The sequence below is a fragment of the Ctenocephalides felis genome, unplaced genomic scaffold (genome assembly GCF_003426905.1).
Source record: "Ctenocephalides felis isolate EL2017-DRISC unplaced genomic scaffold, ASM342690v1 CF-g0.4_SCAFFOLD_01492, whole genome shotgun sequence".
In the NCBI taxonomy this organism is placed as follows: domain Eukaryota; kingdom Metazoa; phylum Arthropoda; class Insecta; order Siphonaptera; family Pulicidae; genus Ctenocephalides; species Ctenocephalides felis.
In genome coordinates, this window is record NW_020537646.1 from 45,566,344 (window position 1) to 45,582,327 (window position 15,984).

Sequence of the window (15,984 nt, forward strand, 5' to 3'; positions counted from 1 at the left end):
CGACGAAAATTTGTATCCGAACACACAAACATACACACACACAGCCATACATACATCAATTTTTTAAAGGTGATGTAAATTTCTAGAATCATAAAAAATACGAATGCTCATTTTGCGGAAAGGTAGGAGGCCCTTTCCGGCTATCCTTGAATCGCCTACCTTAATGTCAACTTATCGCTATTGTAATTCTTTATCCCTCGCACTATACTAGTCAAAGTAAACGTTTGTGAGTTGCTCTCTCGGCGGCAATTTCGAATCCGCAGTCTTCCGACCGAAGCAGCATCGAAAGCACGTTCGCTCGTTCTAATGCTAGACGCCGCGTTGCGCTGGAGCGAAGTGACCTTCCGAAAATTCAATATTATGTACTTTGTTGCTATTAGTAGATAGTTGAAAGCGGCGCGTGATATACGCCAAATGCATGGCATTTGCGGGAAAAACGAATTTTCTCACCTGTTATGGGTGAAATAGATTTTTGGGAATGAATGCGAAATGGGAAAATTTTCGTTGAGTGAAATTATAGTTTTCAGTTCCAAGTGTCAAGGGTGATTTCTGAGGTTAATTGTTGCAAGTGGTGTTATGGACAAGTAACTGTTGAGCATGTATTAAAGAAAATGTAATTTAAAAATTAATTATTTTAAATTCTAATGAAATAATATCAGTATGGATATTATTAATAATAAATAACATAATAACTAATTAATATATAAAATAAAAATAATAGAACTAGTGGTGCATGGCATCGTATCTTAAGGCAAATACAAATTCCTGGAATTTTTTTCATTTCTATAACTTACTCTTCTGAGAGTTAAAAAAATGTAATGATTGGCAAATCTAAGTTATATTGTAAAAGCCCAAAAATAATAAATAACTAGCTGTAAGTGGAATTCTGTCTTAAGGCAATTAAAGCATCGTGCCTTAAGGCAAATTGCTGGAACTTCCCGTAACAAAAATTATTATTATTTTTTTAAAAGCGATTAAAATTTTTGAAAAAAATTTACTTTGAGAAAATTAGATTTTTTAGAAACAAAAACAAAATTGTTTGAAAAAAAAGTTTTCTTCATTTTGGCATAGTTTGGAAATTATGAACTTTTTTCAAAGCAATCGTTAACGTTAACTGCATAGAGACGAAATGTCAAAGCGCGTAAGCGCCGCGTCGCCGTTTAAACGGTTAAACATTGGTACGAAACCCATAGGAATGTAAACAAAATTCATACTTATTTTAAAAATCTCTATAAAATATCTGATAATTTGATGTGCACATGTCTAAAGATCATTTTTGATCGCCAAATGGCTTTTTGTTTTACTTTTTCCATTAGATCTCCGAAACCCCTAGACCTGCCTTCATGAAAATTTGATCAATTCTTCATCTTGTCAATACAAGTAAAATGTTTTTTGAATTTTTAAAATCAGACGCTCTGTTCTCTTAAAAACCGTGTTACCGTTTTTGGCACTTTTTGCCCCTTATCTTCGGAACGGCTAGACCTGCCTTCACCAAAAACTAATCAGCACGTCTACTTATCAGTACAAATCGAATGTTTTTTAAATTATTTAAATCGGTTGATCGGTGTTCTCGAAATCGTCGACGAAAATTTGTATCCGAACACACACACACACACACACACACATATACATCCATTTTTCTAAGGTATGCCAAAATATTCAGAAACCTTTGAAACGTCGAGAAATGCAAAATTTTCATTTTCGATTTTTTTGCGATTACTATAACTTACCCTACGAGAAGTTAATAAATAAAATTTATTAATTTGTATTTATACTTAATAGGTGTAAAACTGTGAACAGTATTTTTTTAAAAGTTCAAACATAAAATATATAATAATATTTAAAATACCATAAAACATATCCACAATTATTTATGTTATATACTACCGTGCATCAAAGAATTCAATTCATTACTTTATTATAAGTTTTAACTGTTCTTCTCTCAAAACAATTTTATTGATGAAGATTGTTTATATTTAATGCACTTACCATGTAATTAATTTCGAAATGAAGTTATTACTGGCGGCGCTAAGTTATTAATTGATGCTAAAGATACAATCAGAAGAGGAAGCGAATAAATGATTAGATTACGTAATTCTGACTGACTATTCAGAACAGATAAGTTAAATTTGACTAATGAATGGTTTTGGAAACGTCACAGCCGAAGGGATTACGGGAATCGTTCGAATTTGTGAAGAAGAATTAAAAAACATTGTTAATAGCCATTGAAGCCAGGTAAGCACGTGTCTGTTTCACAGTATTTGTTTTCAAAGACTCTATCTCTTGTTTCTTTTATTACGAGTGTTTTTATCTATGAATAAAAATATATTTATGCTAAAACTTATGCCTTTATACTTTGGTTCATAGAATTATTATATTGTTTAAATAACCCGGATATGTGAAAATAATTATTATTTAATTAATAAGTCGCAAACCTGATTGTATATAAATTAATACATAAATTAATTAAAGCATACACCTTATATAGCTTTATTAAACTTTCAATAATAAAAGCGTATGATCATGATTTAAAGTATGTATACATACTTAACTTAATTATAATCAAGTTCCAAATAGTATTCAACACATAATTATCCATTACATTATTCAAAATAAACACATATTAGTTTTTAGAAAAAAAATTTTATTAAATTTGCATAGGGTAAGTTATAGTAATCACAAAAAATCGAAGTTCAAATGCACGCATTAACCAATTTAAATGATTTTGAAAATATTCTTTTCTATTGATGAGGTACGTGTTGATTATTCTTGGGTAAAGGCAGGTGCGGCCGTTTCGAAGTTCATTGGCAAAATTCAGTTTTTGATAGAACGGAGCGTCCGATTTGAATGATTCATATTAATTGAATTGAATGATTTCACTTGTATTGACGGAATAAAAAATCGATTAAATGTTTGTGAACGCATGTCTAGCGATTTCGAAGATCTAAAAAAAATGTTAAAAAAATATCATCAGCGGTCAAAAATGCTCATTGCTCATATGCACATCAAATTATTAGATTTTTTTTACTATTTTTACCACATTGGCGGGGTAACAAGGTAACAAGCACAGCCGTAGAGCAAAAAGATCCATCATTTTGTTTTTAATTTTCAAGAGGTTTTATGGGATAATAGTTACATTATTTAATCAATGCAATGCAGTTTAAGTATTAGTTTGAACAACAAAATGAAAAATCATAATCTAAAATAATATTTTTATACAATTTTTATACATAATAAAAAAAAAAATATCAACTTACTACCTTTGATAGGTATTTCTGTTTAAATTATCTTAATCGAATTCATTGTTTCTTGATTATAAATGAATTATAAATGAGATAAATACAACTTTTGTTTGTAATACATATTCCATGGGCACATTTTTAATATAGATCGCACTGGATACAACTTTCGTGTGGAACTTTGGCTGAAGCATTCATTATCAGAGTTGGAATAACTATTGATTTAATTAATTTTTTAAGATATATTTTTCAACTTATACATTTTCGTTTACTATTTTCTTATTGCTCATACTTATCGCCGGTTTAGGTGGTCCTTTTTACCACAACCTCATGTTGTGGTAAATAGGATCTTTTTACACATCACTCAATAAGTTCTTAGGATAACTAAGAAATGCCCAATTTTTTTTCAAAATTCTTTTTTTTATTCAATATAGTTTTCTTCGAGGCCAATATCCCAATTATAGCGAACATCAAACATTTCTCGAAACCATTTTGGTAGTACGATTTTAACTTTGCCACAAAATTTGGCGATCATCTCTTCATTCGGCAAAAATTTCTCTCCTGCGAGCATCCTTTTGAGATCTGAGAACAGGATATGGTCGCTGGGGAACAGATGTAGAGAATATAGTAAGTGCGGAAGAAATTCGGAGCCCATTTTATGTCTTTTTGCCACTGTTTTCGCGGATTTGTGACTTTGGTGCGTTGTCTTGAGGGCGCAGCACATTTTTCTTATCAAATCGAGCCGTTTTTCCGACTTCGATCGTAAAATGCTTCAATAATGTTATACAATAGTCACTGTTGATAGCCTGGCCTTTCTTAACGTAGTTGATAAAGATAATTCTTTGCAAATCCCAAAAAAAAACTGACGCCATAACCTTGCCAGCTGATTATTTGCATTTTTTCTTTTCATTGTGTCTAGTCCACTCGGCTGACTGTCTATTCGACTCCGGAGTGATGAAGCCAGGTCACATTCATGGTAACATATCGGTGCAAAAACTCAGTTTTATTTTGGTTAAAAAGCTCGAAATGCTCTTACGAATCATCAACTCGTTATACTATTGGTCAAATAAAATAAAATGTGAGTTCGCCGGCACTCATTTAGCACAGAGCTTTTTCTTATTCAAATATTTGTGAACGATATGTCCAACACATTCTATCGATATCTTTAGGGTGCCAGCTCAGACAAGTTTACTTTTCGGTTTCCTAAACGATTCGGTGGCCTTTTTATGTTATCCGGTGTAACCACCACAATTGGCCTTCCAGAGCGTTCAGCATCGTCAGTGTCTGTATGGCCATGATTAAAATCAGCAAACCACTTCTATCACCATTTGTCTGATTTGGAGAATCCACATAACATTTTCAAGCGCTACTTTGGCTGTGATGGTATTTTCACCCATCAAAAAGCAATGGTAAATCAACACACGAAATGGATTTGAATTCATTGATTTGAAAAACTAAAAATTAGCGCGACTTTAACCCATGTAACTTGTAAATTAATCATCGGATTGTCATGAAATTTTGATAGATATCTTCTTAAAGTGCGTGCTTCCTACAAATCATATGGATTATTACAAAGCAACTCCACCTATGTGCCATCCTACGGATTTATTGAGTGAGCTGTTATTCTAGATGTTATATAAAAAAACTATTGAATCTAATTTAAAAATAGCAATGCATCATATAAAATAAATAAATATAGTATACTTAAAAACTGTATTCAGGTATTCAGGTTCTTGTACTTTAAAACTCATAAAAAAGTAATCAATATTCAATTTCATTATTTAGCGATCAATAATCAATAATCTCAAAATAATCAATATTCAATTTCATGATTTAATTTAATTTATAGAAGTTGATCAATTTATCTTAACTCAGAGTTACACGATACCATCACAGATTTTGTATAATTAAATGATGATACTATCATTAATCTCGAATATGATTTATTATTATCTTTTATGTTGCGTTTCCTATTACTGTTACGGATTGCTTTCATTGCCTTTCTTGGAAGTAAAAATATTAAAAGATCATTTACAATACGTGATGTTTTGTGTTAAAATTTTAAATTTTATTAAATCTTGTAACACAATTCTAAATGTAATCAAAACATTGTTTATGTGACCTCAATCTCATGTGTCACGAATCGGTCAATGCGTCTAATATTTCAATTTTAAAACGGAACTATTAAAACGCTAAAGGTTTAAAGGCCAATAAATTATATATGGAAATGGATCACATTTTGGACGGTATATATAGATGAATATAGTATATGTAGTATCGAAGTGTAAATAATTCATTCTGGTAACGGATATATACTATAAGTATTTTTTATTATGAAAACATATTTTGCTTGAACATATATGTATGTTTAAATTTAAAATTATGGCAGTATAACATTAAATATGTTATTGAATTCTGTGTGTATATTAAGATAAGAGGTTCATTCTAAATATTTATAACTATACTTTGAGCAACAGAATTATTTTGTACAGTATTATTCGTAGATAACGCAAAAATTCAATAACAAAACGATGGTGGAATGTAGCGCCTAATTTGCCAATAATATATTTTGGCAACGTTTTATCTTTGGCTTTGCGAATATTTTCTAATTGTGAGTAATAAAGAATAATTGAATTAAATTGAATATGTATTTTTTATAATTATGCTAAAGAATGATCTAACTTTGAAGTAAATAATAAATAGCTAAATTAATAATCGAAGTTAACAAAAACTTCTTTTCTGAAATAATAATAATTATTACATGAATTATTATCCTGAGTAGTTTCATTCCCTAATTGAACTCTTCTAGAAACCAAATTGATTTAGAAATGCTTTAAGAAAAACTTGAGTAAATAATTTATGGACATTATTGTAACCCATAAATAAACATGAACTATGCAAAATACTAGAAAATAATAATCTAAAGACATTGTGTAACTTAAATAATCATGATTTAAAACAATTTTAAAGACTTGCCTGTTAAAACATATTATTATATTTTAATTTTTGGGTATATTTAAAAAATTATTAAGCTCAGCAATATTAACAGGTCTTTCCTACACTGTTTTTAAATATCGCAATTAAAGAGACAATAGAGTGAAGGAAAGAATATTTTAAAAATTAACAAATAATTTCTATTAATTTAACCACTTAAAATTAGCTAAAAGTAACTTATATTTTGTTTTTAGAAAGACTGTAAATTCCTCGATTGACAAAAAAAAGTTGGAAAATAGATCAAAACTAGTGGGGTGGATGGCATTGTGCCTTAAGGCAAATTGCTGGAACTTCCCGTACCGTAACGAAATGTGCGAGGAATACTGAATGTTTTCAAATAGATTATTATAAATATTGTAACATTGTCTAATATTTATAAGAATTATATAAACTGAATTGCAAAGTTGAAATTAATTGTTTAAAGTATATTAGAACTATAGTCAGAATTAAAAATAAAATCTGAATTATTTTCGATATACCAAAAATTAAAAAAAAAAAAAAAAAAAAAATGAAACAAAATTTTTTTTAACAAAATCAATTATTTTGTTAAGACAAGCAGAAAGTTCTTTGAATCAATTGAATCGGACGCTTAGTTCTCTCAAAAACCGCCATTTTTTGTACATTTAGCTCCGTATCTTTGAAATGGCTGGACCTGCCTTTGCGAAAAATTAATAACCACTTCTCCCAATCATTACTAATTGAATGTTTTTTAGATCATTCAATCTCTCAAAAACTCGATTTCTATTTTCTGCACTCTTTGCTCTTTATCTCCGTAACTGCTGGACTTGCCTTTTCCAAAAACTAATCACCACATCTCCTTATCAATAGAAATCGAATGTTTTTTGAACCATTCAAATCGGTTGATTCGTACGCCCGAAAATGTGGGCGAAATATTGTATCCATACATACATACACACACACATCCATTTTTTCTGAAGTATGCCAAAATGTTCAGAAACCTTCAAAACGTCGAGAAATGTAAAAATTTTCAATTCCGATTTTCGGCCCATTACAATAACTTACCATACGGGAAGTTAATAAATCAGACAATCCATGTCAAGATATTTGTGAATGATATAATAATGTATTTGAATGTATGTATGATTATTATTTTATGAAACAAGTTTACGATACTGTGGTGAGTGCAAGACTTTTTAATATTATTCTAGGATGTCATGTGAAAAGGAAAAATAATGTTTATTTTCCGAAAATGACTATTTCTATCAATAAACTTTTCAAACTGACGATAAACTAGTTTTATATACTATGTTGGCTTTTATGATATTGATGGTTTGGATATATGAACATATGAAACTAATTAATTTACATTTATCTTCAAATAAATTAGTTCAATAAAGCATGGTAGAACCTTAAAACGAATAAAGTACATCTTTCTCTAAAATTTTTCCATCAATTTTCTAAATACGGGTTTAAATTTATGATTGTCAAAATGTATCCTACACTGCAGTTACACGAAGAAAATCGCAATGGCATAGATATACAGAATAAAATTCAAATATAAGGACGATGAAATATATCTATTCCTAAAAATTACTTTAACAGATTATTTTTTGTATAAACGTACATGAAATTTGATGTTTAGTCTTTATTGTAATTAAGGATTCCGGGCCAATATATCAACTTTTTTATAAATTTACAAGCATATATACATTATATCCTTTATGATATATCTAGATATATTAATTGATTCAAGTGTTTTAAGCTTTTTCACGATGAGAAATATTTTTGTATATCTGGAAGTTTCCAAAAGACAAATTCAACTTCCAGTGAATGCTGAGTTGTTGAAGAAAATGAAACTTGCTATGAAGTATTATATTAATGTTGATTATATTATAAAAATAATTATAATATGCCGCATTCTATACCTCCATATCTGCTTTCAAACTTAACCCTTTTCAAAGGTTTAAATTTGGCATTTAACTATTTTCAAATTTTAAATTGTCACAACATTATTAAGTTAATATATATATATATATATATATATATATATATATATATATATATATACAACAATAATAACACAGGCCCACAAAATAAAAAATGTTGTCTATGTGGTTACTGCTAAACAAGAATCTAAGGTCAAAATTGAGGATCCAATGAAAGAAAATTGAAAAACTACAAAATTTTCGATTTAGATATTCTTCGGCATAATACTTAAAATCTTTTTCCGGCCCTTTCTACCTTAATCCTGCTGAATTATACATTTAATTTATACTCAATAGTCATTTAAGATAATAAGGGCTAGGAAACGGCAGAAATTATAATATTTTGTTACAGAAGAATCACTAGTTCGGAGACTTGGTCGTTTTTAAAAACTATTTTCAATTTTTTGCCATTTGACCCCAAATTTTAACTTTCGATTTGTGTTCAGCGGTAAAAACTAACTTGAAAAACATATGCAGCACACTGAAAACAAACAACTTTTTGTATTTTGTGGACCTGTGTAATTTCTCATCTTTATTTCAAAGTCATTTCGTAAAAGTGCTCAACGTTATTATTCCGAGACAAATGAATACTAGAGCCGTCGTCTCTTTATTCAAAAATCAACAAAGGTACGTGATGTACGTGTTAGAATCAATTCCAGTACTAGTTTCGTTAGTAAAAAGTCACGTGACAGCAAATCAATCGTGCAAATATGCACCTGAAGGTATCCTATGCATTTACTACTATGAATATTAATCTTGTAACGGGCAACGCATGCTGTGCTAGCTTAGAGACTAACTCATTTCATAAATTCCCTCGTATTGTATTTAAAAGGATTGGGTTTTAGTATTTTAAAGAGCTTATAACTTTTTGCATAAGCTATTGCATAAGTAATCTTAATGCATACTTCGATAACGTTGAGCTTTTTGTCAAATTTACATCTTATTACTAGTTATATTTTACATATTATTACAAATTCTATTCTCTCTTTTTTTACATACTTCCCCTTTATGCTCTCTTTGATTTGATTTTATATAGAATAATTCACACCATTTGAATCAATCAATCTTGCAATTAGGTTCTCAGTTATTCTCTCTATTTTTACAACAAGCGCCAACTTTTAATTAATTATTTATTGATTAACTTCCCATAGGGTAAGTTATAGTAATCGCAAAAAAATCGAAAATGAAAATTTTTATATATCTTTACGTTTCAGAGGTTTCTGAATATTTTGGCATACCTTTTTAGAAAAAATGGATGTATGTGTGTGTGTATGCGTGTGTGTATGCGTGTGTGTATGTGTTCGGATACAAATTTTCGTCGACAATTTCGGGAACACGGATGAAGCGATTTGAATAATTAAAAAATATTCGATTCGTATTGATAAGGAGACGAGCTTATTAGTTTTTGGCGAAGGCAGGTGTAGCCGTTCCGAAGATATGGGGCAAAAAGTGCCAAAAACGGTAACTAAGTTTTTAGGAGAACGGAGCGTCCGATTTGAATAATTCGAAAAAACATTTAACTTGTATTAACAAGATGAAGAACTGATCGGCCAGAAGGCAGGTCTAGCGGTTTCGGAGATCTAGTAAAAAAAGTAAAAAAAAATGCCATCTGGCCGTCAAAAATGATCATTAAACATATGCACATCAAATTATCAGATATTTTATAGAGATTTTAACAATAAGTATAAATTTTGTTCACATTCCTATGGGTCCCGTACCAATGCTCATCCGTTAGACGGCGGCGCGGCGCTTACCCGCTTCGATATTTCGTCTCTATGCAGTACGATTGCTTTGAAAAAAAGTTCAGAATTTCCAAAATATTTCAAAATACACTTTTCTTCAAAAAGTCCATTTTTCAAAAAAAGTAAACTTTTGTCAAATATTTATAGTTTCTCAAAAATCTAATTTTTCAGAATAATTTTTTTTCAAAAATGTTAAACGGAAAGTACCAGCAATTTGCCTTAAGGCACGACGCCATGCGCCCCACTAGTTATTAAATTGATTTCTAAAGACTTTTTGTTATGAAAATTTTACCATTCGATAAATATGTATAGGTTAGGACGGGGCAGAATGGTCCAATTTAACTTTGACTTAGGAATTATATTGTCAAAACCAAACTAATTATTAGCAACAAATGACACCAATCAAATAAATAGCTATTTGACTTATTGTTAGTACATGATTCTAGAAATGTGTTTTTTGCTGTTTTTCAAAAATTTGTAACCTGGGTTTTTTATCCCATAGGTGGAGTAAATTGGGACGGCCAGGGAGCAAACAGGTTCCACGTTTTATTGCAATTTTAAAGGGTTTTTGCAAAATAATAGCTGCATTATTTGACCAATGCAAAATGTAAATATTATGGGTGCATTTTTTACAGACGAAACAATGAATATAACCTTGAACTAGTATTTTGTCAGAAATATTTATCAGCATAGTTAGAATAACTGTTTATTTAATTTTTGTCTCATTTTGCTTATTGCTAGTTTTACTTTAATTTACTTTTTGATTTGCTATTTTTTGTTTTTTACATCTTTGCCAGGTTGGTCCCTTTTATCCCATTCAAGTTATATAAAAAAAACTGTTAATTTTAACTTAAAATTAAAAAATCTATTAAGGTCTTATAAACTAAACAACAGTGCTCACAACCGAAGAAACTAACAATGTAAGAAAATACTTTTATTATAGATTTTTAAACATTGCCTTTTTTACTCTCAATAACTTTTCTGAAACTTTCTTTACCTTTGCAAGAAACATTAAGATTTATCACAGATCTTACATTATTGAGCTTTTCCAATATTATATTGATTGAATATGTTTTCATCTTAAAAATAGGTAGATCTTATACATCTTCTTTATCCAATAAGTTCATTCTCTAGTTTTTATACGTTTTTACATGACCAGCTCTATCGGAAACTAATTACGAGAATTGGTTTAATTACCATTACAAATTAAAATGTAAATTATTATAATTTATTCTACAAGAAATTACTTGATGAATAATGCATCGACATTTATTTATACCTACTTTATAAGAAATGTTATAATCATAAAATACACCTACAATAATGTAAGAAACCAATTACTTTTTTTTATTGATGTAGGTTTAATAACATGAAGAAATAACACTCAATCTCGCGTTATAAAATTGTTTTGAAATCTTCTTGAACTAGTATGTATTCACATTTTAATTAAGTCAGCCCAAATAGTCTGTTAGAAGATTTTTATTAGTTTACCTTGCAATATCATTTTTATTGAATTCCCAGAAATTATATATGCATTTGTTTTAAGTAATACATGTCTAGTTGTTTCAGTTTCTTAGGAAAAATTAAAAAAATACCTAACATATCTCATTTAATGGTATAAGCAAAAAGCTGTGGCTTAACACACACACACATATATATATATATATATATATATATATATATTAGGGTGGTCCTTAAAATGGTCATTTTAGAATTTCCTTGCTCCCAGGGGTTCAAATGGTTCCAAATAGATAAAAAACAATTCTCTGAAAGTTTTAGCTCTTAATATTAACGTTTAGATAGAGCGCAATTCAATCAAAGTTTTGTATGGAAATAGCATGGAAAAATTTTCAAAAATTTTAAAAATGTTTTTAGATGTAATTTAGCAAACAAATGAATGAATAAAACTCATTCATTTGTCGCTAAGTTATACCTAAAACATTTTTTTTTAATTTTCAAAATTGTTTCCATGCTCTTTCCATACAAACTTTGATTGAATTGCGCTCTATCTAAACGTTAATATTAAGAGCTAAGACTTTCAGAGAATTGTTTCTTATCAATTTGGAACCATTTGAGCCCCTGGGAGCAAGGAAATTCGAAAATGACCATTTTAAGGACCACCCTAATATATATATAGATATATATATATATATATATATATATATATAGTAATTATATTATAATGGTATATTTTTCTCAATGGTTTATAAAATATAAAAATGATATAAATGATTTTTAAAAATAAATAGGATGTGAGTAGTTTTTGCACGGAATAAATTATGAACTTATGTACGGTAATTAATCACACAGAGATTTTTTTACAATTGATATATTATTATATTATTATATTTATCTAACGTATACATATAAAATATAACATATCATTATCTTATTTTTATGTATCAGTAACTGTTAAGTAATTAAAATCGATTTTATTCCCATTACCTTGCTACAGAAAATATATATATGATAAAGAGGTTATTTTTGTAAGGTGTACCTTGCACTATAAGCAGCACACATATTTCTACAATTTTATGTTGTGCCTTTATAGTTTAGGCTTTTTGTTTAATATAGTTTCATAGATTTGTTCATTATTGATATAGTTGCTATTAAACTTATAAAACTAATAAATAACGTAAACTTAAAAATTATATTAAAGTTTCCTAAATAATTGTGTTAAAAACCAACAAAAAAACAACAAAACAAAATACTATTTATCTGAATATTAAACCATAGCGGTTTATCTTCTGATAGAGTAAATGTAATAATTAAGATGATGGCTGGTTACACATCTTTGGTCTTCTATTTTAAAATAGTATTGTTAAAATACTCTATACTTAACTTGTTTTTTGAGATAATTGTGGTGTACTTGTGTCTTTTTACCTCGCTCTACCCTATTGTAGTATGGTAAACTATTGTAATGGTCCAAAAATCGAAATTGAAATTTTTTACATATCTTTACGATTCAGAGGTTACAGAACATTGTGGCATACCTTAGAAAAAATGATATGTGTATGTGTACGTGTTGATACAATTTTTCGTCAACGATTTCGGGCGTACGGATCAATCGATTTCAATGATTCAAAAAACAATCGATTCCTATTGATAAAGAGATGTGCTGTTTAGTTTTTTGGCAAAGGCAAGCCCAACCGTTTCGTATTTATGGTTAAATGTGCAAAAATGACAGTTTTTGAGATAACTAAGCATCCGATTTGAATGATTCAAAAAACTTTATGCTTGTGTTAATGAAACGATTGCTTTTAGGGAAAGATTTCCAAATTTAGTTTAATTAGTTTTAATTTTCAAAAAATTTTTTTTGAATATCGAAAATAATTCGGATTTTAATTTTAATTCTAGCTAAAGTTTTAATGCTCACTTACCCATTTCAGATAAATAGTTTTAACTTTGCGATTCAATTTATATAATTTTTATAAATTTTAGACAATGTCCTCCATTTTAAATCCGATTGATTATGTTTCTTTTATTTACTTTTCTGTAAACATATATAAACGTCGTCGTCCAATTCATAGCTCTTATATTTTATCTGTAAAATAAGTAGAATGAAAGCTACCGTATTTATAGTAATCTACATATTATTTTAATAATATGCATTAGTATTTAAACATTTAATATTCATTGAATATTTTATCACGATATGGGAAGTTCCAGCAATTTGCCTTAAGGCACGATGCCATATACCACTAGTTTATTTTGCTAATGGCAATATTGCAATTCTTTCTTTATTTTTTTGCCTCGAACCTGTTTTTAATTTTAAGATTTGGAATTTGTGTTACAATAACCAATATTAATTGCACACCCAAATCGCTATACAATTGTCCAATAAACTATTCAAATTTATCCAAAATCTTACGAATGCAACAGTTTTTCGCACTCATACATTATAGAGTAGTTAAAGTGGAATTTTAAACAGTCTCTAAATTTTCTATTCATGAATAACAAATTCCGAACTGCTTTATATTTCCTCCTTCTCAGAAACAATGATATTTGTATAATAAAGCAATCAGATTCCCGCCGTGAACCTATTGAATCTGGTTTACCATGTGGCCTGGGAATCCGATTGGCATTTTTATTTTCCCGTTTCTGTCGCCCACTCTTGGCTTCTATTTGACACTTCAGAGCGCCAAGAATTCTAGTTGACTTCACCTTTTTCCATTCGTCATTTCATTCTTATTAAAATTCGTATTTGTTTTTATAAATTATAGAAATTTACAACATGAACTAGCTGTAAGCGGCATTTTGTCTTAAGGCAAGTTGCATTAACTTTTCGATACATATACATAATCAACCCTTATAACAATAAGAAATCCAACTTTTGAAATTGTAACAATACAATTTTCAGAATTTTAATTTGAAAATCAATTTTTTGCTTTTCATCAAAAACAAATCAATTCTAATAGCATGTTTCCATTCTTCAATAAATTTTAATAATTCAATCACATTTTGTAGACTTATAATATTTTATGATGTTTGTTATGACTATGAATACTATCGTAGTGTTACGTAAAAATCATAAAAAAAAATCAGCAATTAATTACGAAGAAACGGCCCTGCCAAACAGGAAGGTAGCAGTTGGAATATCTTCACTGGTTACATTCAGAACTATTGACGAAAATCCTGCAATTATCTGCTAATTATAAAGAAATTATCTGCTTATTGTCATGCAAATCTAATCAATACTAGTCCCTATCGCGTTTCTTCAAATGAGGGTTTTGAAGTCGGTTCTGTTCTTTGAAAAAAGTTGACAAAATGTCAAATTTTGGGTAACACACACATACATGCATATAAACACTCAAATGCATAATTTTTTAAATTTTAGTGTTATACTATCCAGAATGATTTGAGACATCGAAAAAACATAAAAATAGCGAATCGGATTTTTTGGAAAAAACATTAACTGCTCTTTGGGGAAGTTAAATAAATGGTCTGATATGTATTATTATATCCAAGAATATGTATACATAATTACTGATTCTGTCAGTAAAGGATTTCGTTTTATCATAAAATTTTTGTACCAGTAGGAAAAGTGCTAATTAGCCCAATTTTTTAAAAATTTGTGGTTGAAAAATAGCAATCGATGGAGTATAGATTTTTTCGCAAACTGTTAAGATAGGAATTATATGAAATCTCAAGGCACCTGCCTTAATCAAAAAACCCAAGAGTATAAAATAATGTAAAATTATGATATATACTAAGAACCTCAAAAACAAACTACCACAAGGATTTTTTTTTATTTCACTATATAATTTACAACTAATAAATATAAAGATAATATAGTTAAATCACAAGTGACAATTAAATGATAATAGTAGTAGTAAGTAGCCCGTGTTACTTCTACTTCAAGTAGCCACAAGGAAAATATTTATCACCATAAGATGTTTATCCCATACATTCTATAGTTTCACAAATATCAAAACGGTTCAAAATAACTTATGAAATTGGTTATAAATCATTAAAATAAGGAAATTTTCTCTCTCCCGAGTAGGAAAATCTATTTTTGATGGATTTGTTATAAGTTTTTACTACCTTCTCATAAAGTTATCGTTAGGTATGATAGGTATGTTAATTGTAATATTTTATTTTTTATATTTGATATCATTATTTATTAATTATTTACCTGGCATATTTGATACGTTTTTTAATGATTTGTACTTTTTGTGGCCTTTACACGCGCCGAACCATAACTTTAGAACCACTCCAAGTTTTGGCGATACAATTTAATTACTATTATATAGTATTCTTATTATACTGAAATTTACAATGTATTTTATACATTATTCCATTTCATTTCTTTCATGATTTATTTTAGTTCTTTTAATTAATAATAATGGTAGGTACTAAAAATATGTGAGATATAGAATTAGTATACTAAAATTGACAATATATTTCTATCTGATTTCATTCCAATTCTTTAATATTTTTTTTAGTTCTTTTAATTAATAATAATGATAGGCACTGAAAATATGTGAAATATAGAATAAGTTGTAAATAATATTATGCCTATATGAAAAAAATATTTTCAGAAGATAATGGAAATTTTTCAAG

General features: G+C 28.6%; 1 protein-coding gene across 1 annotated transcript in view; it reads left to right on the forward strand.

The window, feature by feature from the left end:
- The first annotated feature begins 325 nt into the window (after positions 1-325).
- Positions 326-15,984, forward strand: part of LOC113370495 (CD151 antigen-like) — a 32,796-nt gene continuing 17,137 nt past the window's right edge. Inside the window, exons 1-2 of the mRNA XM_026611167.1 lie at positions 326-613; positions 2,014-2,235. The gene's annotated coding sequence lies outside the window, so the exon portion shown is untranslated. The remainder of the gene's footprint in view (positions 614-2,013; positions 2,236-15,984) is intronic.